Raw genomic sequence first — 24,459 nt, 5'->3', positions numbered from 1 at the left:
AGTATACATGTGATTTTGGTGACGGGGGATACATACAGTCAAGCTCACATGTTGGCAGAAGGTTGCAGCTAGTCACAAGGAGAAGATGTCTCCATTAATGATTTTAGTGCTTTCCTAGATGTGAGAAGATGCAAGAAATTGGGCTCATAAAATCTTCTCCTGAAAATATCTAACTATCTGAAGGCCTGTTCTGCCAGTTTTCCCCAGAGCACAGAGTGCCTCATTCCTGATCTCCACCCTGAACTCCTTTCAGGGGGTGTTGAAGGTCAGCAACTGCAGTGGCTTAGTGAGAACCAGATGGGAAGTGACAATTGTTAGTGGGCATCCAAAATGTCAGTAATGCCGAGGCTGAGAAAGTCTGGTTTAGAGGACCTCCTCCCAGGTTATCTGATTCCAGCCTTTCACTGTTTTTGAGTCATTTTACAACCCAAAGTTGTAGATAACAGTAGCAGTGCAAAATAATTTTTCTCTATATGCAAATTAATTCTGTTCAGTGCGGGGCGGGGGATCTCTCTCCCCACCGTGGAGAAGCCAGTTGAGTCCATTTGCACATTCATTTCAATATTCTTTATTCTTTACTTCATATAAATCTGTGCCTCTTTGACTTTTCCTTTGAATCAGTCATAACACATGCTTAGTTGCCTCATTTAATTAATAAGTTAAATAAAATCTTTAAAACTTGTTCATTTTATATCCATATGTGAGTCATGATTTTACCTTTTTTTTTTTTTTTAATTATCTTTTAGTCTGAGGAAGACCAGATAAAGTGGCATTTTAGTCAATCTTGAAGGACAGTTTGAGATTTGAATATTCAGGATTTTTTAGTGAAACAATGATCTGTCAGGAAAAACTGAAAAGTCTTTGGAATTAAAAAGTATTCCTGGTGTTCTATGGAATTAGATGAAGCCTAATCACCCTGCCAGGGGTCAGATCTGCAGCGGTCTGTGCCTTTCATAGTCTTCAGGATATTTTACTACTCTGTGCATTGTAGAAATTGATAGTAATGCAAATAATTATTGTCCATGTATATGCAAATGAACTTCTTTGGGTAGAAGTGCAATCAAACGGATTCCCTCCCTCAGTTTTGCATCTATTAACAAATTCCATTCAGCATTCCTAATTGTTCTCTTGGATTCTCCTTTAAACTATTTTTTTTTTTTTTAAATATCTACTGGTTCCCTCATTTATTCATGAGTTAAATCAAATCTTTGACATGTAGTTATTTTATATTTGTATGAGAGTCATTATTTACTCTTTTAACAGACACTTTGTGGACAGGCTCTGTTATGTCATGTGCACATTATTGCCTCTTAATAAATGATGGAGAAATAAATAAAATGGGTGAGAAATATTCAAGTAAAATAGAGGCATTTTTCTTGGATAAGAGATGGATATTGGGCACTCAATGCTCTAACTTCAAGTGTTTACAGGATTGTCCTGGAGACGAGGAAGTGTATTCATTCTGTGTTGCTCCAGAGGGAGAAGTGGAACTAGTGATCGACTTAAAGGGGCACAGATTTTAATTCAACATAAAAACTAATTAAATAGTGGCTTGTGACGTGGAGATTCCAGCAGCACTGGCTGTGTTCAAGGGGTCAGGGGTTCCCCAACTTGGTTGAGTATCAGAATCACTTGGGGTCACAAAGTGTTTGCTCTTTAATGATTGAGGGCCAGCCAGATGGGGGTCCTTCTGCTGGAGGGGCCTGCAGAGATAGGGGCTGGTGACCTATGGGGTCCTTTCATAGCCAAAGATTCCACGGCCTGAAGGTTTGCTGGCAGGTGGTATGAGCCAGCCCTCTAGGTACTTCTCCATCATCATCAGGGTGCCAGCTTCCTCTTAGCTTTAAAGTCAGCACTGGCCTTGTTCTTGAGGGCCACACACCCATTCTATAAGTGGGGGGGAGTGGTTTGCATATGAAAGAACTACTCTGTCCCTCAGAATCTTTTGGGGATTGCCTATTGCTCCCCACTTTCTAAATTTCCCGGATAGGAGGAGGAGTCATAGGATTTTCGAATAGCATTGGCTGCCATGAGTATTTATTCACATTTAAGAACTGAGCCCTGGACTTCCCTGGTGGCACAGTGGTTAAGAATCCGCCTGCCAATGCAGGGGACACGGGTTCAAGCCCTGGTCCGGGAAGATCCCACATTCCGTGGAGCAACTAAGCCCGTGCACCACAACTACTGAGCCTGTGCTCTAGAGCCCGTGAGCCACAACTACTGAGCCTGCGCTCTAGAGCCCGTGAGTCACAACTACTGAGCCTGCGCGCCTACAGCCTGTGCTCTGCAACAAAAGAAGCCACTGCAATGAGAAGCCGGTGCACCACGACGAAGAGTAGCCCCCGCTCGCCGCAACTAGAGGCAGCCCGTGCGCAGCAACAAAGACCCAACACAGACAAAAATAAATAAATAAAATAAATTAAAAAAAAAAAAAAAAAAAAAAAGAACTGAGCCCCTTGCACCAAGAGCTTTGGGAGTGGAATTCCCAGGCACCCCATTTCCATGGAATCAGCCTCCATTTGGGTTTGGTTTTGTATTCACCAATTTTATTCCTCCTCCCTCAATCTATCTTGTCCTTGACCAGGTGTTCACGTGTCCGTTTCTTATACTCTGCTTGACCAAACTTTAGTCAGGTTTCTCTCTTGCCTCCAAGTCTGAGCAAACACAGAAAAAGTGGACCAGGTCTCGCTTATCAGCTTCTCCTGGGAAATCTGCTGACCCCCAGAATGACCTTTTCCTATCAGACCCCATTCGTTTCCCCTTGTTTGTCCAGCTTCCCCTCCAAAGATTCTGCTTATCTCTGTTGCCCCTCCTTTACCCTATTAAAAAACAAACTGTTTTTTTTTTTTGATTTTGAGATCCTTGCAGCTTTCTGAGACCTGAGAGTTCCCCCTGTTGCAACAGTCTTTCTTTCTGATTAAAGTCTTCCCCATCTAAGTCTGGATGTGTTTTTACCTGACATCCTGCATCTCCAGTTTGCACTGCCCGATGGACGGGTACCACTGCCACCACCAGGCTCTGCTTTCTGTACCCTTGGATGAAATGGGGGACACAGGCATTCATTCCTAGCTCACAGGTCTCTGGTGCAAGTGTTTTACGAAACCATCCCAGTTGAGAGCAGAGGAAAGAGACAACCCTTCCTGGAAGCTGTTAATTTCCTTCACTGTCCGATTTCCGCTGGGCTCAGGGAGAAAGCTTGTCCACCCGTCCAGCAGCAGAGTGGGCAGATTTCTCCTCCAGCTGGTCTGCTGGAGGACAGCCCATCCTGGGAAAGCACCTCCTCCCAGGCGGGTGGCTAAGGTTCCCCTTCCCAGGCCTTTCAGCGACAAAGGCAAACCAGCCCTAAGAGAAGCTTCCTGCAGCCCTTCACAGAGGAGCTCCATCGTCTCCCGGGAGTACCATCCTCTGGCCCGGGCCACACCCTCTTCTCTGCAGTCCTGGCAGATGATTCGTCAGCCTTCAGGGCCTCTGCACACAGGACTCTGCTCACAAAGGAACTTGGTGGTCCTGAGCTACTCATATTTACTTGCAGTTACCCATGATGATGACCACACCCGCCACTGGACAAGGTCCAGTTTCTTAAACCTGAATAAACACTCCTCTGTACTTTTCAAAGCCTCCCACATGATTCTATCTCTCTGGATCCAGCAAGATCTCATCTCTCTCTCTGACGGCACAATCCCTTCCACAGGAACTCACCAGTGCAGACAGACAGACATACTTCCTATCAGCCTCACTGATGCAGCGAGTCACCCAGCCCTGAGAGCAGGGGTGAGTCAGAGCAGCTGGGATTACCCGCAGCTGCCTGGGGGTGGGCCACAGGCCTGTGTGCCACTAGGGGTGTGTGTGTATGTGTGTGTGCGTGTGTGTGTATGTGAGAGAGAGAAAGAGAGAGAGGGAGAGAAGAAGAGAGGGAGAGAGAAAGTGTGTGTGTCTCAGAGGGCCAGAGCAAAGGAATCTCTTTTTGTAGAATTTTTCTTTCTGTTTCTTTTTCTTTTTTCTTGGTCAATATTGTGTTTTTATTGGAGTATAGTTGATTTACAATGTTGTGTTAATTTCTGCTGTACAGCAAAGTGATTCAGTTATACCTATATATACATTCTTTTTTAAAATATTCTTTTCCATTATGGTTTATCATAGGATACTGAATATAGTTCTCTGTGCTATATAGTAGAACCTTCTTTTTGTAGAATTTTTCTTTAGATTATTTTCTCCAAGTGAAAAGAAGAGAAAATAAAGCATCTAGGTCATACCAAATCCATAGCCCGGATGCTTAAGAGGTGTTAGGGGCACAGTCTGCAGGTCCCGGGGATACTATTCCAAGCCACCTTCTTCTTTTTTTTTTTTTTTTAAATAAGTACCTGATTATTTTTTATTTTATTTATTTTTATTTATTTATTTATTATTTTTGGCTGTGTTGGGTCTTCGTTTCTGCACGAGGGCTTTCTCCAGTTGCAGCAAGCGGGGGCCACTCTTCATCGCGGTGCACGGGCCTCTCACTATCGCGGCCTCTCTTGTTGCGGAGCACAGGCTCCAGACGCGCAGGCTCAGTAGTTGTGGCTCACGGGCCCATTTGCTCCGTGGCATGTGGGATCTTCCCAGACCAGGGCTCGAACCCGTGTCCCCTGCATTGGCAGGCAGACTCTCAACCACTGCACCACCAGGGAAGCCCCCCAAGCCACCTTCTTAATTGAGCCCCTCCACGTGCATTATACACATTTACACATTTACTCTTCACCATTGGTCAAGGAAAATCTTATTTCCTCATATAATAGATGAGGAAATGGAGTCCCAGAAAAAGGGCAGCTAATATGTGATCGAGCCACAGTCTTGTCCAGTCTCTTTCCCTGGCTTAGGAGGACAGAGGGGCTGGCAGGGGGCCACCTCTTTCCTAGGGCTGAGGCTGAGGAAAAGCCAGTTCTGTCTTCTCCTCCGTCTTTCAGGTCTGTGATCAGAATCCAAAAGAGAGCAAGGAGAATACGAATTCCACAGTGTTATAACATACGGTTTTGTTTTAAAGATTTCTCCCTGGCTAGAGCCGTTACAGGCTTTAGTCTTTCCTTATGACTGTAGAGTGAGGGTTGGATAGGCCTGTTGGATTCCACCAATGGGATGGGGTGTCCTGTGTGTTTCCAAGGATGGATGGGATAGGCTGTCCTTGGTGCTGCAAAAGCTGGGAGGTGCTAAGAGTAGGAGGACAGAGGAAAACTCCAGACAGAAAGCTTCAAAAAGCTCAGACAGTTTCCTGGGCCCCGTGATGATTTTACTTATCGGCTGGAGCTCAGGATACTATATCTGACCCTTGCCAAGAGGCCAGAGAGGCAGGGCAGCTGCTGTTCACCCACCAAATACCATCTCTGGGAGGAGTTTCCATAGAAGGGGTCCCCTAGTGATAGCTTTGCTAATAATAAGTTCTATCTTGTATTTGTGGGGTCCTTTGCAATTTTCAAAACACTAACCATCAATTCTCTCATATCTTCAAATGGGGAAAAAATATCTACTCTGCAGAGTTCACAGAGTGGTTTGTAAGCATTGAAATCACGACATGTGTGAAACTGCTGGAACTGGACCACCTCGGGTGCTGTCACTGTTCTCATCAGCAGCTGCATACCTTTCTCCTAAAGGCCCATGAGTCCTGGACACATGGGGAGCAATTCCTCTATTTTCATGCTGCCCGCTGCAGGGAAGGAGCGCAGGGTAGCGTGTTCTCTCTGTAGGAAGTGATAAGCTCCAGTGTCTGCACCAGGGGTGTTGGGAGAGGTGCTGGCCTCACCCATAATTTCCATCAGCACAACCCCCAAGTGCCCCAAATAAATACATTTCTGAGCCAGAACAGGGGGTTTACTAGGCAAAAAAACTCAAGACAAGCCCCAATGCACCCTGCTTCATCTACCATCCACATTTTCATCCCCAAGTCCTTCCCATGTAGAAATTGTAGGACTGCCCCATATATGCTCCAGCTCACGCAATGAGAAGGTGGAAGTGGCCCCCTCCGCCCTCCTGTGTCTGCAGGCTTGGTGGTCGCAGTGCAATTGTCCCTCCTATGCCAGCTGTGGCAGAAACCAATTTCCCAGTAATGTTTACGGCTGTTCAAAAAAATGGTAAACATCACCGGTGCCTGTTTGTTTACACTGTGATTCAGGTAACCACATTTTGAGAAGCGTGGCTCTATCTGGTCTCCTGGATTCATTACTTCTCCCAATTTCGTTCCTTTCTTCAGCCAATCAGTTAACAGGCTTGTTACCAAGAAGTGAAATTGAAAATGGTTAATAACCACTGTGGCCCGATTTACCCACCCATTGGAAGGGAAAGTGATGCCAGCACTGGTGTAGGAAACCTCTGCTGAGTTAGGTGCGTGGATTGGGGCAGTGGCGGGGGGAGATCTGGGGATTGCAGAGAAAGGGCTGGGGGATCAGCGGGGCTAGAACAGTGGGGGCAGGGAAGGAACCAATCCTGTTGTCATAAAGGACAGCCACCCACCCCTATCTCCTAATCCCTTTGGATCTCCACATTTCCCGCACTCTGTTACATTTGTTGCTTGGCAGTTTCGACATGTTTCAGCATTTTTTCTCCTCTGTGCAATGTTGTATTCCAACCTGGGCTCGGACACAGCTCTCTTGCTGTTACTTTTTATCTCCTCCCTCCTTCGGGCACAGGGCTCGGCTTAGTGACGGCAGGTTCTTGCTGTCATCCAACTTATTCCTGGAACTTAGATTCCAGGAACCCTTCCTTTCCCTTCCCCTTTAGGCCTTCCATCAACGCAGTGTCTCAGACTGACCACACCGGGAACTCGAGTGTGGATCTGAGGCAAGCATCTTAACCTTCCTGCATCTCAGTTTTTCCATCTGTAAAATAGGGGTGATGACATCGGGGGTGTTAACAAAGTGTTATGTGCCAAGATGGGAGGAGACTCATGAATATAGCTTGGGTTGTTGATATAAATCAAGTGAGGCCTTGGGACTTGCTTTCTGTACAATGAGGCCCTGGACGCACTATAATTATTGAAGTGTTTCACATTTTGAGATCCATGTGACAGAATCCAGGGTTGGATGGAACTTGAGAGGTCTTCTTGTTTAGTGTTTACAAAACTTTACTTAGGGGAATTCCCTGGAGGTCCAGTGAATCAGGACTTGGCGCTTTCACTGCAGGGGCCTGGGTTCAATCTCCGGTCAGGGAACTGAGATACTACAAGCTGCGAGGCATGGCCAAAAACAAATAAATAAATAATAAATAAAGATTGAACCAATGACAGCAACCTTACCTTGAAAAATATTTTTAAAAAAAACACCGGCTCTTCTTAAGTTAGTGGTGGAACGTGGAAGAGCTGCGTTCTCCGAAGCGGTAAACCAGCACCTCTGTTTGTTTGTTTGCTTTGCCTCAGTTCCACCACTCCAAACCCACCCACCAAGGACTCTGAATCTGTCCACCCCAGGCGAAGCGAGACTTTCTGGCTGGGTCCCCCGGATTTGGGCCAACTTTGAGCCTCCAAACAAGCTTAGCATGATGTCTTTTCTTAAGCAACCGCCTTACACAGTCAATGGGTTGAGTCTGACCACTTCGGTCATGGACTTGTTGCACCCCTCGGTGGGCTACCCGGTCACCTCTCAGAAACAGCAGCGGGAGAGGACGACGTTCACCTGGGCGCAGCTAGATGTGCGGGAAGCATTATTTGCTAAGACCCGATAGCCAGATATCTTCACGCGGGAGGAGGTGGCGCTGAAAATCAGCTTGCCCGAGTCCAGGGTGCAGGTGCAGTTTAAGAATAGAAGAGCTGGGGCTTCCCTGGTGGCGCAGTGGTTAAGAATCCGCCTGCCAATGCAGGGGACACGGGTTCGAGCCCTGGTCCGGGAAGATCCCACATGCCGCAGAGCAACTAAACCCATGCGCCACAACTACTGAGCCCGCGCTCTAGAGCCCGTGAGCCACAACTACTGAAGCCCACGTACCTAGAGCCCGTGCTCCGCAACAAGAGAAGCCACCGCCATGAGAAGCCTGCGCACCGCAACGAAGAGTAGCCCCCTCTCACCGCAACTAGAGAAAGCCCGCACGCAGCAACGAAGACCCAACACAGCCAAAAATAAAAACAAATAAATAAATTTAAGAATCGAAGAGCTAAGTGCCACCAACAGCAGCAGCAACAGCAGAATGGAGGTCAAAACAAAGTGAGACCTGCCAAAAAGAAGACGTCTCCTGCTCGGGAAGTGAGTTCAGAGTGGAACAAGTGGCCAATTCACTCCCCCCTCTAGCACCTCGGTCCCAGCCATTTCCAGCAGCAGTGCTCTTGTGTCTATCTGGAGCCCAGCTTCCATCTCCCCACTGTCCAGTCCCTTGTCCACCTCCTCTTCCTGCATGCAGAGGTCCCATCCTATGATCTATACTCAGGCTTCAGGTTATAGTCAAGGATATGCTGGCTCAAATTCCTACTTTGGGGGCGTGGACTGTGGATCTTATTTGATCCCCATGCATCACCAGTTCCTGGGCCAGTGACCACACTCAGTCCCATGGGTACCAATGCAGTCACCAGCCATCTCAATCAGTCCCCAGCTTCTCTTTCCACCCAGGGATATGGAGCTTCAAGTTTGGGTTTTAACTCAACCACTGACTGCTTTGATTATAAAGATCAGACATCTTCGTGGAAATTCCAGGTTTTGTGAAGACCTGCAGAACCTCTTTTTGTGGGTGATTTTTAAATACACTGGGCTGGACATTCCAGTTTTAGCCAGGCATTGGTTAAAAGAGTTAGATGGTATGATGCTCAGACTCATCTTCTGATTAATGTCCTGTGAGGCGTAGAAAGAAAAATGAAAGGCCTTAGAGGGGCCTGCCAGCCAGCTACATGAAATGGACAAACCAATATACTTAAGATCCTATCATAGTTTTAGATCATTGGTTTTCCTGATTCGCAAAGTGATCGAAAGCATTCTAGCCACGTGCAACCAAATACCACCAAAAATAAACAAACACAACTAAATTGTGAGGGAAAAGAGGGAAAGACATAGCCTTCTTAAGCAGAGGTGCTCCAATGTCTTAGCCAATCCTTGGATGAATCTTAGGAATGGACAGTGTCTCAAGCTCACTCACGTTTCGTGACCAACTGGTAGTTGGCAGTGAAAAACTTTTCAGGGCTGTGTGAATTGTGCGACTGATTGTCCTAGATGCACTACTTTATTTAAAAAATAATGTTCATAAGGAGTCAATACGTAGTTTAAGAGACAATCAGTGTGTGTCTTATATAAATGGTACATCTGTGGTTTTTAATCTGTGCGAGACTTCAAAACTGTGATCTCCTGTTATTGTATGCAACCTTGAACTCCAGCTCTGCAGGGGTTCTTCTATGATTCAAGAGGTTATCATTATAAGTAAATTCAGAGCAACTGAGTACTTATCTAAAAAGATTACCTTTGGCTGGAGGTGAGCTGCACTGAAACTTTACAACAATATGTCTCTGGACAAGGAGAATGAGAGAAGAGAAACGAAAGGACACTAATTCATCTGTAATTTGCTGTTGGTAAGCCTAGCAGTAAAGAGATGTTGGTCAATTGCTCTGACCCTGATGAATTTATAAACTGAGATCATCGTTGTTTATGCTTGCAGATGTTAACTGGAAAAGTTATATATGCATAAGCCTTTCTTCCTGGATTTGGCAGATATGTATAATTATATTAAAATGGTTCTAGCACACAAAAAAAGAAAAGCAAACAAAACAAAAAAAACCAAAACTTTACTTAGCAGATCATAATTTCCATGAGATGTTAACGGATGTTCCATGGTGTCGTGGCTGTGAGTGGGTGGATGTTAGCTTTTAGTGATCAAATAAATTTGGGAAACACTTCAAATTATGTTCCCCTCTTGAGAACCATAATGTATATTCTTACATTAAAGGCTCAGGCAAGTCCTGTAGCAAAGAATTCTGTTTTACCTAGTTTGTCAATTTGGGTCCTCCAGGAAGCAAAAGGCCAACACAAAGTTAGACGTGCAAGAGATTGATTGGGGGTGATGCCTGTGGAAGAGAAAGGGGGGAGGGAGCAGAGGAGGTAGGGGAGCCTTCGGACCACAGTGCAAGCCTGACACCTGTGGAAAGAGAGAGAGAAGGAAAAACAGCGGGGTTCGTGGGCCAGCAGTGCCGCCTGAGAAAGCCCCAGCCAACCCACTGGGGATTCCTGAGCAAAGCAGGCCTCTTAGAAGTCAGCAGTGGGCAGAAATGGCCAGCCCAGTGCCTCTGCTGTATTGTCAGTGGCTGGAGCAGCCTCGGGAGAGCTTGTCTTCAACTTGAATGCTCTACACATATTTTTTCATTTCATTGATGGGTCTTGTCATTTTTTCCACATTTACAGATGAGGAAACCGAGGCACCACGAGTTTCAGTGACTTCCCTGGGGTCATCCAGCTAGTGAGTAGTGGAGTCGGAATTTGAACGCAAAGCTGCATTTGGGAAGCCCTGCCCTAGACAAGGGGCAGTGTGGTTTGCAGAGCGAATGGGGAGAAAAATGAACATTCTGACCCTTATTTATCAGCACGCCGCAAACTGCCATGGCCACAGTCACTGATGGCTTCCAGATCCTCAGTCAAGGATCTAGTTCCTCCTCAAGGGCTAGAGATAATATTTTGAGCCATACCCTTTGAGCTGTTTTGCAGATACCGAGGCTTCCCTGTTTTCACCTTAGGTATTGTGCGCTGCCTCTGGCACTGCAGTCCTTCCCCTCCTTCTCGAAACCTTTCCTCCTCTGCTTCCGTGGATGACTCCCTCTCCCGGCTTTTCTCCCAGCTCTCTGCCTGTTCTTCCTCAACCTCCTTCAGCAGCTCCTCTTTCTCTGCCTGTGCCTTTTGTGTACGTTGTTCTGGCTTTTCCTGCCCCAGAACCTGCCTGGTCCATCATCTCCTTTGCTTCCAACTTCCAATCACAGGGGCCACTTGTAAATGTAGCCAGCGCTGGGGGTAGAATAACCAGGATATTTCCACTGCCTGAGGCTTCTTCCTCCTCTGAGAGGTTGTTTGTTTGTTTTCTTTTACACACACACACACACACACACACACACACACACACACACACACACATGACTTTTCTGTAGACTTAGAGATATTTACTTTTTAGAACATTAATTTGGGCTTCCAGGCACAATGAAGCATAATGGTGCCCAAGGCATTCTCCATACAATTTATAACTTAAATTTCCACGTGATTTAAAGCTTGGAAAGACATTCCTTTTTTTCCCTGGGCGTTGGGTGCCCAGGTTCTTCCTTGGCCCAGAGAGAGGCTCTGCCCAGCACCTCCCAAGAGAGACCCTGCCTGGGGCCAAACAAGGGAATTACAAAAGGAGCCTCAGAGCCCTGTCTGGGTCTGAGTCACCTCTCAGTGATGCGGCCACACGGCATCTGACTCAGAGCGAGGCGATTCTTCAGCTCCTAATGGCAAGGACGAGAATCACAAAGGCCACAGGCTTAGAGGTGGAGAAGAGGGCAGGACCATTTCCTCTCATCTAATCGCTGCAGATGAGAAGCCGAGGCCAGAGAAGGGCTGTGACAGCTGAAGGGCCAGCAGTCATAGGGGAGGGCTGGAGCCAGCACTGGGGCCTCTGCCTCACGTGGGGGGCGGGCTTCCCATCTTGCTGCCCGCTCCCCAGGCTGTGCCCGGCCTCTGGTTGGAACATGTCCTGGAGCCCAGTCACCCCGCCTCTGACCGGGTTATGCCTGGGAGGCCTCGGCTTCCTGACTCATACTCAGAAGGGAGTGTCTTGGAGGAATTTCTTTCCACCCAAGCAGTCTAGGTGTTAGGGGAAACACTGACTGAAACCGCCCTCCGGGGCCAGGCAAACACAGCAACAATTTGCATGAGTTATTTTACGACAGGAGATCCTGGTTAGGAACACGGAACTAACAAGCCACCACCAACCAGAAGAATCGGGAAAGGTTAAAAGGAGAGAGGAGACACCTGTCCACATGTCTCACCAGCCTCCCAGAATCCTCCTCGCTGGAATCCATCTTGGCTGAGCGGTTGTGCGCACCACCAGAAAGGACCCTGAGTCAGAGTGATTGGCCAGAGACAACCCGAAACTGATCGCATCACCATGAAACCCAAGGCTGCGAGCCGCGTGGCAGAGCAGGTCTCCTGCGGTCCCTCACCCTGCTGCTCTCCGCCCGGGGGGCCCCTTCCCAATAAAGTCTCTTGCTTTGTCAGCACGAGTGTCTCCTCGGACAATTCATTTCCGAGCGTTAGACTAGAGCCCACTGTTGGGCCCTGGAAGGGATCCCCTTCCTGCAACACAGGCACTGATCAAAAATGCAAGTCACGTGAAGACGTAAGTGCTCTCTAATGTATATTCTGTGATGTGGCTTTGAATGCAAATCAAAAAACACAATAATGAATAATCAGAGCTATTACCTTAGCACTTTTGTGTCACTTCTGTTACAGTGCTTATAACCAGGTGCGACAAATACTAACAGGTCTGATTCCCTGCTAGCCTGTAAGTTCCTGAACTGGAGAACTGTGTCTTTCTTATTCACCCTGTGATCCTGGCACAGTGCCTGGCACCCGGTGGGTCCCTGGTGAAGGTCTGTTGACTGAAGGAACATAGACACAAAGCTTACCCTAGGCAAAGCTTGCTGGTATCTCCCATGGCTGTGTCACCTGTATAGGTGGGGGAAATGCTGCTTAGGGTCCTGTGTCCTGCTAAAGGGGTCCCTGAATTGAGAGTTTTTAGGAGCCCCGGCTTAACAGCCATGAGGGTTGTGTCTTGTGTCTGTGTTTATCGTGGGGTGGGGTGTACCATCCCCCTCTACAGAGAGCCAGAAGATCTCTGCCCCAGGGTGGGGCGGCTGTGATGTCTACTCTAGGAGAAACACGAGAAGGTTCTTGGTCAAGGTCTTGCAAGCGTTTCCTGCTGACTCCCTCCTCCCCTCACTCTCCTTGGCTGGACTGGTCCATCCTTCACGTGTGCATGCTGATGCTGGCCTATGGGGTTGGGGAGCCTGAGAGTCTTCAGGGAGTCTGCCTGCGACCAGACTGGCCATTACACAGCCCAGTCTCTCCACCCCATTTCCACCCACTGGGGTGTGCAAATGCCCTGGGGCATTCAGGGCCGATTACGTAGTACTGCAAACCAGGAGCCCGCCTCTGCAGGGCCTTGTAAGGGTCTTGAGGGAGTCATCAAAGGGTTAAGGAGGTGAGAGTGAGTAAGGCTGGGCGGGGGGAGGGGGAGGGATCTGGGTGGAGGGGGCCCCTGAGCCCCATCACAGGAAATGCCAGGAGCACTGAAGGCTCCTTCCAGAAGCAGGACTCTGGCCAGGATTGCAGAGCCCCACCTCTCAGTGCCCAGGGCCTGCTCAGCCCTCAGAGGCAGGCCCTGAGGGAAGAGTACTCGGCTTTTCTGAAGACAGCAGTTCCCCAAGGTTTCTCCTCGTTCACAGTGGAGCAGCTGCTCACCTATTAGCACAATAGGCTGACACGCTTTCGTGGGAGAGGAAATAACCCTCTCCACCCTTCTGTGGAGCTGGGATGATTTCTCTGAGTCTCAGAGAGCTGTAAATATTGCCAAGACTTCCCGAACAATGAATACAAGCCCCTAATAAAGGCTTTACACCACAATAATGCTGTCCACTGTCAACAAGGGCGAGTGATATCACCCCCCCCCCCCCCCGTCTGATGATGGGGGCGAAATGGCGCCTCTGAAGGCCTCTTTGGTGTTGTGCTGGCGCCACCACGTGGCAAAACATAGTACTGTTACTTCAAAGCCATAAAACCCCCAACCTAGCTGTGGAAAAGGAAATCTCTACTTCAAAGGCCTTTGATACCGTTCAGCCGTAATGAGTAAAACTGCCAAAGTGTATTGCTCTGGATCTCAGGAAGTCATGAGGCCAGATTCCAAAACCCTCTGGAATTTATACTGAGTTGTTTGTTTGTGTACCTATTCTCTATCATCTATCTATCTACCTATCTATCATCTATCTTTCTATCATCTTTCTATCATCTATCACCTATTATCAATCAATCATTTATCTATTGATCCATCTATCCATCTATCCATATCTCCATCATTATATGTGGCCAGGTATAATGTGCCAGGTATAACGACGAGCACTGAGGCTTCAACCATGAACAAGACACAGTACTGTCTTCACGAGGATAAAGACAGATAAACAGGAAATTACAGTTCACCATGGCAAATACTATGGTGGGAAGTGCATTATTGGAGATCCTCAACCAGACTTGGTGAGTCTTGGGAATTTTCACAGAGGAAGTAGTAAACAAGCGACGCGTGAGAGCTGAATTCAATTTATGTAAGGGTGAGTGGGTGGGTGGGAGAAGCACGTGGAGTGAGGAAGGGTAGGAAGGGGAGAGGTTTCCAAACTGATGGGGGGATATTGGGTTGGAGGAAGTGAGGGAAGTTTGAGAGGCTGGCATGTAGGGTGCAAGAGGGGAGAGGCAGTAGGAGATGAGGCCAGAGAGGAGAGCAGGGGCCAGAACACACAGGGCTGCGTGAGTTATCTGGAGGAGTTCAGACTCAGGTTAAAGTGCTCACCCACGGCGTTTAACCTCAGTGTGACACGTGGCCTAGAGGGGGAGAGGACAGCTAGGAGGCTGTTGCAATGATCCAAGGAGAGGTGGGGTCAACGGACTGCCAGGCAGTGACTGTAGTGATAGAAGCGGACGGGTGTGAGAGAGAATTAGGAGGCAGAAAAGACAGGACTCAGTGACTGACTGAAGGTGCTCAGTGCATAATGAGACTCAGAGTTCTGTCTTGAGAACAGGATATTTTCTGAGGCAGAGAAGACTGGAGCAGGAGTATGGCAGAGTGAACAGGAAGACAGTGAGTTCTGTTTGGGACATGTTGAGTTTGAGATGCCGCTGGGTGCAGGTACCCAAAGGACAGGTGGAAATGTAGCTACGACTTAGAAGAGCAGGACCTGAGCAGGAGATGAGGGTGGGAGATTCTTCAGCATGAGGTGGTCATGGAAGCTGTGAGCATAGATGAACCTGATGTGGGAGACTGTGAAGGGTGGCGAAACCAGAACCCTGAATGTCACATGCACGAAAGAAATAGGCAGAGAAGGAAGAGCTGGGAAAGAGATGGAAAGGCAGAAGGAAAAACCAGGAGAGCCACGCCAGTGGAAGTGGAGGGAAGAGATGTTTTCAAGGAGACAAAGTCAACAGCAGATCAGAGATCAACAAGGAAGATGACCGGGGAGTGGTCGCTGGACTTGGTCACTGCTACTTCATTGAAGTGGTGGAATTTGAGGCCAGAAGGTTCAGGTCCTCCCTATTCTCTCAGCAAATCACATTCCCTGTGTCTTTAGCAGCCATTTCCAAACCTCATCACCTTGCAAGCACCAAACTCCTTCATTTCTTTTATATGCATATAAAATGCATATAAAAGAATATATGCATATATCATTATGTATGCATACATATATACATATATATATAAAATACATGAATGTATGTTTTTCTGAACCACTTGGAAATCAGTTGCAGACATTGTGTCTATTTGCCCCTAAATACTTTAAGGAGTAACAAAGTCAGAATATTTAACATTGATACATTGCTATTATCTAATTTTCTAATCAATGTCCTTCAATTTGGGTTTGTCTGATGTTTCTTCATGATCAGATTCAGGTTATGCATTTTGGCAATAATATTACAGAAATGATGTTGTGTCCTTCTTAGGACATTACATCAGGAGGCACATGATATTGATTTGTCCCATTACTGGTAATGTTCATTTTGATTACTTAGTGAAAGTGGTGCCTGTCAGTGTCTCCATTGTAAAGTTACTATTTTTTTCCTCTGTAATTAATCAATCATTTGATAGGAAATATTTTGAAACTGTATAAATATCCTGTTCCTTATCAAACTTTCATCCACTAGTTGTAGCATTCATTGATATATCTTGCCTGAATCAACCATTACTATGAGTATTACAAAATAGTGTTTTTTCTCGTTTTATTATTTCTTCTACCTTTATTGGCTGGCATTCCACTGTTAGGAAGAACTTTCCCTTCTCCTCCAGTTATTTATATAAAGACACACAAATCCTTATTTTACTCAATGGATTCTATTCCTTTACTACCATTATTTATTCCTATGCTTAAATTGCCCCAGATTTGGCCAGTTGGAGTCCCTTCATGCAGGCTCTTGTGTCCTTTTAACATGCCCCCACCATTCTTTGAGCACTCCCTTACTTTCTGGCACATAACTACATTCCAGATCTCTCTTATACGTTTTCTGCCCTAGCTCTGTAATTAACCATTACTTCATGGAGTCTTTGTTCCTTTTAGTGGAGAATGGTGTTTAGAAACCAAGATCCCGGTGCTTGCTTATTGCTACTGAAGCAGCAATGTTTCCTGGCCCTCATGGCAGACATATCTTGTCCTCTCTATAAAGGACACTGTCCATTCTGCAGCTAAAGGCCCACTCAAGGGTTTTTTTATATTTTAGGGAAATGTACTTTGGTTTGATTTGTTCTTCACCATTGAATAGAGCCCAGACTGTATAAGGTTACATGTTAACATGCAGATTTTTGTCTGGTACTGATGTAAATCATTTCTTTCAGGTAAAAAAAAAAACAACAAAATCCAAAGAAATCAGAAACAAAACCCCTGGGACTTCCCTTGTGGCGCAGTGGTTGGGAGTCTGCCTGCCAATGCAGGGGACACGGGTTCGATCCCTGGTCCAGGAAGATCCCACATGCCGTGGAGCAACTAAGCCCGTGCGCCACAACTTCTGAGCCTGTACTCTAGAGCCCGTGAGCCACAACTACTGAGCCCGTGTGCCACAACTACTGAGCCTGAGCTCTAGAGCCCGTGCTCCGCAACAAGAGAAGCCACTGCAATGAGAAGCCCGCGCACCACAACGAAGAGTTGTCCCCACTCGACGCAACCAGAGAAAGCCCGTGCGCAGCAATGAAGACCCAACGCGACCAAAAATAAATTAATTAATTTAAAAAAAAAAGAAACAGAATCCTAAGATCCCAAAGGTTACAGCTTCCTTGCCCTGTATGACATTAACCAGTTTTGTATCTATCACAGAAATCCTATTCTTTATTCAGTGCCTATAATGTTAAAAATTTTTTTATTGAAGTATAGTTGATTTACAATATTGTGCCAGTCGCTCTTGTACAGCAAAGTGACTCATACATGTATATGCATTCTTTTCTTTATATTCTTTTCCATTATGGTTTATCACAGGATATTGAATATAGTTCCCTGTGCTATACATAGGACCTTGTTGTTTATCTATTCTAAATGTAATAGTTTGAATCTGCCAACCCCAAACTCCCAGTCCATCCCTCTTCCTCCCCCTCCTCCTTGGCAGTCACAAGTCTGTTCTCTATGTCTGTGAGTCTGTTTCCGTTTTATAGATGGGTTCATCTGTGCCATATTTTAGATTCCACATATAAGTGATATCATATGGTATTTGTCTTTCTCTTTCTGACTCACTGCACTTAGAATGATAATCTCTATTTGCATCCATGTTGCTGCAAATGGCATTATTTCATTCTTTTTTATGGTTGACTGGTATTCCATTGTATATATGTACCACATCTTCTTTATCCATTCATCTGTCGATGGACATTTAGGTTGTTTCCGTGTTTTTGCTATTGTGAACAGTGCTGCTATGAACATGGGGGTGCATGTGTCTTTTTGGGTTTTTTAAAATAAGTTTTAGGATTTTTTAAAAAAGATTTATTATTTATTTATTTAATTTATTTTTGTCTGCCTCAGGTCTTAGTTGCAGCACGCAGGATCTTTGTTGAGGCATGCGGGATCTTCGTCGTGGTGCGCGGGCTTCTCTCTAGTTGTGGCATGCAGGTTTTCTCTTCTCTAGTTGTGGCATGTGGGCTCCAGATCGCGTGGGCTCTGTAGTTTGTGGCATGCAGTCTTTAGTTGAGGAACATGCAAGCTCAGTAGTTGTGGCATGTGGGCTTAGTTGCCCCGTGGCATGTGGGATCTTAGTTCCCTTACCAGGGAACCCGCGTCCCCTGCATTGCAAGGAGGATTCTTTACCACTGGACCACCAGGGAAGTCCCTGTCTTTTTGAATTATAGTTTTGTCCGGGTATATTCTCAGGAGTGGGATTGCTGGATCATATGATAATTGTATTTTTAGTTTTCTGAGGAGCCTCCATACTGTTTTCCATAGTGGCTGTACCAACTTACATTCCCAAGTGCCTATAATATTTAATCTCTCAAATTCTCTTTGAACCACCTTTGCTACCCTGCTGGTTTTATTTTAATTAGGTAAATAAATTATTTTTAAACATTGGGTAAATAAATGCATCTTCACTTTATATTTATGAAAGTGAATAAGTGAAATAACATTTTAACTTATTAAATGTTATACCTCACACACGAGTTCCCGTTGACCTTCAATTTCCAAACAAACACCACATGAATTTGTTTTAAAGTTCCCTCTCTCCATATTTGTAATTCCCTTCGCCAACAATGAAAAACATGGCTTCCATCATTCTTAATATATTTCTTCATTTACTTAATCCAAGAATACACAGAAAGTAGTTTTAAATTGCTCACCCATTCTACTGTGAAAATCAAAACTACCAACCAGTATTCAATATTTGTTTACAGTTGTCTTTGCTCAGGATATATGGTCAAAATGCTTGGATAAAGTCTCTTGGATTAGTTTTCCTTCTGTCTGACAGATCCTTTCTGAGTCTGAAATCTGTTTATAAAAGGACTGGAACAGTTTATTCCACAACTGTAGTTAGAATGTTGTTAACTGTAGAAGTTCCTTTCACATGAAAACAGATTCTTACTTTTTGTACAAAGTAGCCATGTAAATAGAAATATCAAATGCACATGGAATAGAATGTTAAAAAAAAAAAAAAAAAGTTGTGCTCGCTTCCCAGGAGTTGTACATTCAATTTACCAGTGACATATTTTTACTAGCCTTTTGCTGATATCCTAACTACACATTAGTTCTTTCTGCCCCACATGGAAAATGACAGTATCTGCACATTTTAATTAACTCCAGATATTTTTCTCTATTTAGAACTCTGATTAGTTGATATCCCTTCAGAGAACCCCAGGTAATAAAAAGCATCTCCAATTCTCCAGAGTTGGGCCATTCAAAGCCAGTTTTAAACAAGAGGTTGAATGACATTTCTGATTGTTCACTTTTATATGTGGTGTTAGCGTACTCCTGGGGGTAAGGGAAGTTTTTTATGACTCATATAAACGATGTCTTAATTTTTAGTTTTTAATAGCTGGGCTGTACGTTTTATTCACATTAACATCAGGAATAAGAGTCTAACAAAGCCTACCTGGGTACAAAATTTGGAGTTTATCTTTAACCCCTGACCCCCATTTCATCACCCTTTCCCACCTTAATGGTATTCTTTCTATTTTCCAGGTATGTAGTGCCCCTAAGCTCGCTTCTTACATGTTTTAAGATCTTTCATAAAATGATCTGAAATTCATTTACATTAAGGGGTAAATGACAGATAATAGCTTAAAGTATTACTCCTCTTTTCCAAACTCCCGTGGGACAACCAAGTTAGTGGCACAGGATCTCACCTTCCAGGCCTGATGCATAATTTACAGGGCTCAGCACGAAAAGAAAATGTGACCACATTCTCAAAACCCAGGAAAAAAATGCTGTTGAAATATAAAGCTTTTGGGTTTCCCTGGTGGTCCAGTGGTTAAGACTCCATGCTTCCACTGTAGGGGGCATGGGTTCAAACCCCAGTTGGGAGAGTTCTGCATGCCGTGCAGTGGAGCCAAAAAAAAAAAAAAAAAAAAAGTAATATATATGTAATATATATAACATATATATAAAGATTTTTCCTTTGAGAATGTTTTTAAATTATAAAATGTAATAGGAATCATAGGTAAACCTGAATAACAACATAAACTTGCAAATGGCAAAAATGTACTATTTTTGGTACCATAATTTTATGTGATACAATGAATAATAATACTGTATTAATGTGATATCTTGATTGATCATAAGATTTTTCTGGATTACTTTTATGCAAATTCATTTATCAGGCCATCAAAATTTATCCTCTCAAGATGGTGACAGCGGCGCATTAAACCAAGCATGGGGCCCTTCTGAGAGCAGGGCCCTGTAAGGCTGCCCATGTTGCATGCCCAGAAAACTGGCCCTGCCTACCCTGTTGCTAGTTGGGTTTTCCAGAAGTAGATGCTGAGATGGAGTCTGGCCGGCAGGGTATTAATTAGGGATCAACATCTGTGAATGGAAGAAGAGGAAGTAGTCTTGGTCAGAGGGTGAAATCAAGATGTGATACAGCTGAGACAAAATTTTGGCCAATCCCATGGGATGTTCTGGACCATCCATGGCCCATAAGAAATGCTAGGTTGGGCCAAAATGTCTTTAGACCTTTGTCTCTGTCAATCACTGGATGTGGGCTGCTACAACGGCAGGGAGTGTGATTAGCAGAAAGTTTCCAACTCTCAGCTCCTTTAGGGTGTGTTTTACTTGCAGGAGGCCACCTCACCCAAGGACACACCCTTCCCACCTGGCCCCACATCCTGCTTTGTCTTCCGAAGAGAATGTTAACAAACCAAATCCAGCCATATACATATGGTAATAATCACACCCAACAGCTTGGGTCTGTTCCAAGAATAGAAGGTTGGTTTAACATTGGGGAATCAGCGAATCAATCACTGATTGACTGATCTGCATTAACAGAATGGTACATAAGCTTACAGATAAGAAAGGGTAAAAATAAAATGATGGGAAAAGATATATCATGTGTCAATGATAAATTAATCAGTTGGTCTAAGAAAGGAATGGAAAATTTTATTGAAGCCAAGAAGAGGATTATAACCTGGGAACAGCAACTCAAAAAGCTCCAAGAACTGTTTCATCCATTAGAAGTCAATGCACGGTTATATAAGTTTTTTGAGACAGAAGGCTGTGTATTAAATGATGTATTATTGACAGTTTACACAATCCAGATCTAAGTGTCGTCATGGTCCCTTTCAAGATCAAGAAGGAATGTTATCTTTTAAGGAGTTGTCTTGTTGATGCTAGGAGAATGTTGTTCTTTATGGCTGAGCAGGTATTTCTGCCAGTGGGGCAGGTTTGGTGGATGCAAAATCCAGATACACAATGCACAGTAGAGGGGAGAGAGGAGGCTAAAGGACAGAGAAAATGTTTTCATGTTTAAATTTTTCTTGTCTTGCCATAAAATATGAATTTCATTTCACACATGTAAACATTAATGAGAAGGAAGTTGGCATAACTTTATTAATATCAAACAAAATAAACATTAAGGTGAAAAACATTATTAAAAAGAAAAGGGGATCACTTTCTAATGATAAAAGCTCAAATCATGAGGATACTGAAAAGATAGGAAGAAGGGCAGCTGAAAGGAAGTGTGGCAAAGAATATGGAAGCTCAAAGCCTCCTCATACCTCTCCCACCAGTAGCAGATAGATATTTCAGTTTAATTTTGTCATTGCATAGTTGAAATTAAAAAATTAAAAATAAATGAAGAAAGAAAGGAAGGAAGGAGTTATCAAGGTATAAAAAGACATGGAGGAAATTTAAATAAGTTTTGCTAAAGAACTCAATCTGAAAAAACTGCATACTGTATGATTCCAACTATATGACATTCTGAGAAGGGCAAAAATATGGAGACAGTAAAAATATGGTTGCCAGGTGACAGGGGGGAGTGAGGGAGGGATGAACAGGTGAAGCATAGGGGATTTTTAGGGCAGTGAAACCATTTGGTATGATAGTGTAATGGTAGATACAAGTCATTATACATTTGTCAAACCCATAGAACGTGCAACACAAAGAGTGTACTCTTATGTAAACTATGTTAAAATAATGTATCCATGTTCGTTCATCAATGGTAATAAATGTACCACACTAACACGAGATGTTAATAATAGAGGAAGAGGTGGAGTCAAGATGGCAGTGTGGGAAGACACGGAGTTAGTGTCTCCCCACAACTGGGGTGCCTGCCAGCCGCTGGTGGGGGACTCTGACACCCAAGGAGATGGGAGGAACCCCAAAGTGAACCGGTAGCATGTAGGGGGACTGAGGGGAGAGGAGAAGTGGAGGCCCGACAGGATTGGTGCCCCTGAGGCCAGGGAGATCAGGAAAGGCAGGCGGGAGGGATTCTCCAGAAAAAGTGGGAGAGGAGCAGAGGGTGATCGTCTGGCCCACTCGGATCGGGGAGCCTGCTGAGCTCACAAGCCGGTACCCCTCCTCCAAAGCCCCCTCCAGGCCATATGGGTGCTGGGGGCATAGGAGGGGGGCTGGGGAGATCAGGAAGCAGGTGGGAGGGGCCCTCCCAGACTGGAGGAGCAGGAGAGGAGAGGAGGGCATTTGCCCCACCTACTTGAGCCCAGGAATCCTGCTGGGCTCCCAGGTGAGGTCCCCTGCCCTCTGAGACCAAGGGTGGGGGGCAGGCCTGGGCCCCTTCTGTTCCTTGAGCCTAAGCCCCACCCCCCACAGTCCCCAGGGCCTTTTCCAGCCCTGTGGATCCTGAGCATTGGCCCCACCCACTGACCAAATCTCGCCCTTACTTAGGCCCCGCCCTCCAGAGCCAAGGCATTTTCTCTTTTTTTTTTTCCTTTTCCCTCCTCCTCCTTTTCACTATTGTGGTACTGATGTACCTTCCGGTTGTTGATTCATCTATATTTTTATTTTTATATTCTTCCTAACATATCTCTTAGTTTCCTAGTCTAATTTTATTTTTTACTTTGTTATTGTTCTTCTTTTTTTTTTTTGCCACCCCATACGGCTTGCGGGATCTTGGTTCATGAGCCTGGGCTCGAGCCAAAGCTCCTGCCGTGGGAGGTCCGAGTCCGAACCACTGGACTAACAGAGAACATCAGATCCCAGAGAATATTCATCGGATTGAGGTCTCACAGTGTTCCTCATCTCAGCACCAAGACAGAGCTCTACCCAATAACCTACAGACTCCAGTGTTGGAAGCCTCAGGCCAAACAACCAGTAAGACAGGAACACAATCCCACTCATAAAAAAAAAGAAAAAAAATATAGAGAGACTGCCAAAAAAATATGTCACAGATGAAGGAGCAAGGTAAAAACCTATAAGACCAAATAAATGAAGAGGAAATAGGCAAGCTACCTGAAAAAGAATTCAGAGTAATGATAGTAAAGATGATCCAGAATCTCAGAAATAGAATGGAGGCACGGACTGAGAAAATACAAGAAATGTTTAACAAAGATCTAGAAGAACTAAAGAACAAACAAACAGAGATGAACAACACAATAACTGAAATGAAAAAATACACTAGAAGGAATCAATAACAGAAAAACTGAGGCAGAAGAACGAATAAGTGAGCTGGAAGACAAAATGGTGGAAATAACTGCTGAGGAGCAGAATAAAGAAAAAAGAATGAAAAGAATTGAAGACAATCTCAGAGACCTCTGGGACAACACTAAATGCACCAACATTCGAATTATAGGGGTTCCAGAAGAAGAAGAGAAAAAGAAAGGGTCTGAGAAAATATTTGAAGAGATTATAGTTGAAAACTTCCCTAACATGGGGAAGGAAATAGTCACCCAAATCCAGGAAGCACAGAGAGTCCCATACAGGATAAACCCTAGGAAAAACACACCAAGACACATATTAATCAAACTAACAAAAATTAAATTCAGAGAAAAAATATTAAAAGCAGCAAAGGAAAAACAAAAAATAACATAAAAAGGAATCCCCATAAGGTTATCAGCTGAGTTTTCAGCAGAAACTCTCCAGGCCAGAAGGGAGTGGCAGGTTGTAGTCGGAGTGATGAAAGAGAGAAACCTACAACCAAGATTACTCTATCCAGCAAGGATCTCATTCAGATTCAATAGAGAAGTCAAAAGCTTTTCAAACAAGCAAAAGCTAAGAAAATTTAGCACCACCAAACCAGCTTTAAAACAAATTCTAAAGAAACTTCTCTAAGCAGGAAACATAAGAGAAGAAAAAGACCCACAAAAACAAACACAAAACAACAAATAAAATTGTAATAGGAACATACATATTGACAATAACCTTGAATGTAAATGGATTAAATGCCCCAACCAAAAGACACAGACTGGCTGAATGGATACAAAAACAAGACCCATATATATGCTGTCTACAAGAGACCCATTTCAGAACTAGGGACACATGCAGACTGAAAGTGAAGGGATGGAAAATGATACTCCTTGCAAATGGAAATTAAAAAAAAGCTTGCGTAGCAATACTCATATCAAATAAAATTCACTTTAAAATAAAGACTGTTACAAGAGATAAGGAGGGACACTACATAATGATCAAAGGATCAATACAAGAAGAAGATATAACAATTATAAATGTTTACGCACCCAACATAGGAGCATCTCAATACATAAGGCAAATGCTAACAACCATGAAAGGAGAAATTGTCAGTAACACAATAATAGTAGGGGCCTTTAACACTCCACTTACACCAGTGGACAGATCATCCAAACAGAAAATAAATAAGGGAACACAAGCTTTAA

The 24,459-nt window shown here is 44.6% G+C and overlaps 1 pseudogene across 1 annotated transcript; it reads left to right on the top strand.

Annotated features, from left to right (window-relative positions):
* Window positions 1-7,563: 7,563 nt before the first annotated feature.
* Window positions 7,564-19,756, top strand: LOC309648267 (homeobox protein OTX2 pseudogene; annotated as a pseudogene). The gene is made up of 2 exons: window positions 7,564-7,653; window positions 8,085-19,756. The product of its transcript is annotated as a homeobox protein OTX2 pseudogene (transcript).
* The last annotated feature ends 4,703 nt before the right edge of the window (window positions 19,757-24,459 follow it).

The sequence above is a fragment of the Balaenoptera physalus genome, assembly GCF_965194825.1.
Source record: "Balaenoptera physalus genome assembly, chromosome: 1".
NCBI classification, from domain to species: Eukaryota; Metazoa; Chordata; class Mammalia; order Artiodactyla; family Balaenopteridae; genus Balaenoptera; species Balaenoptera physalus.
Note: the sequence above shows the minus strand (reverse complement) of the source record. Positions and strands in the feature narration are given on the sequence as shown.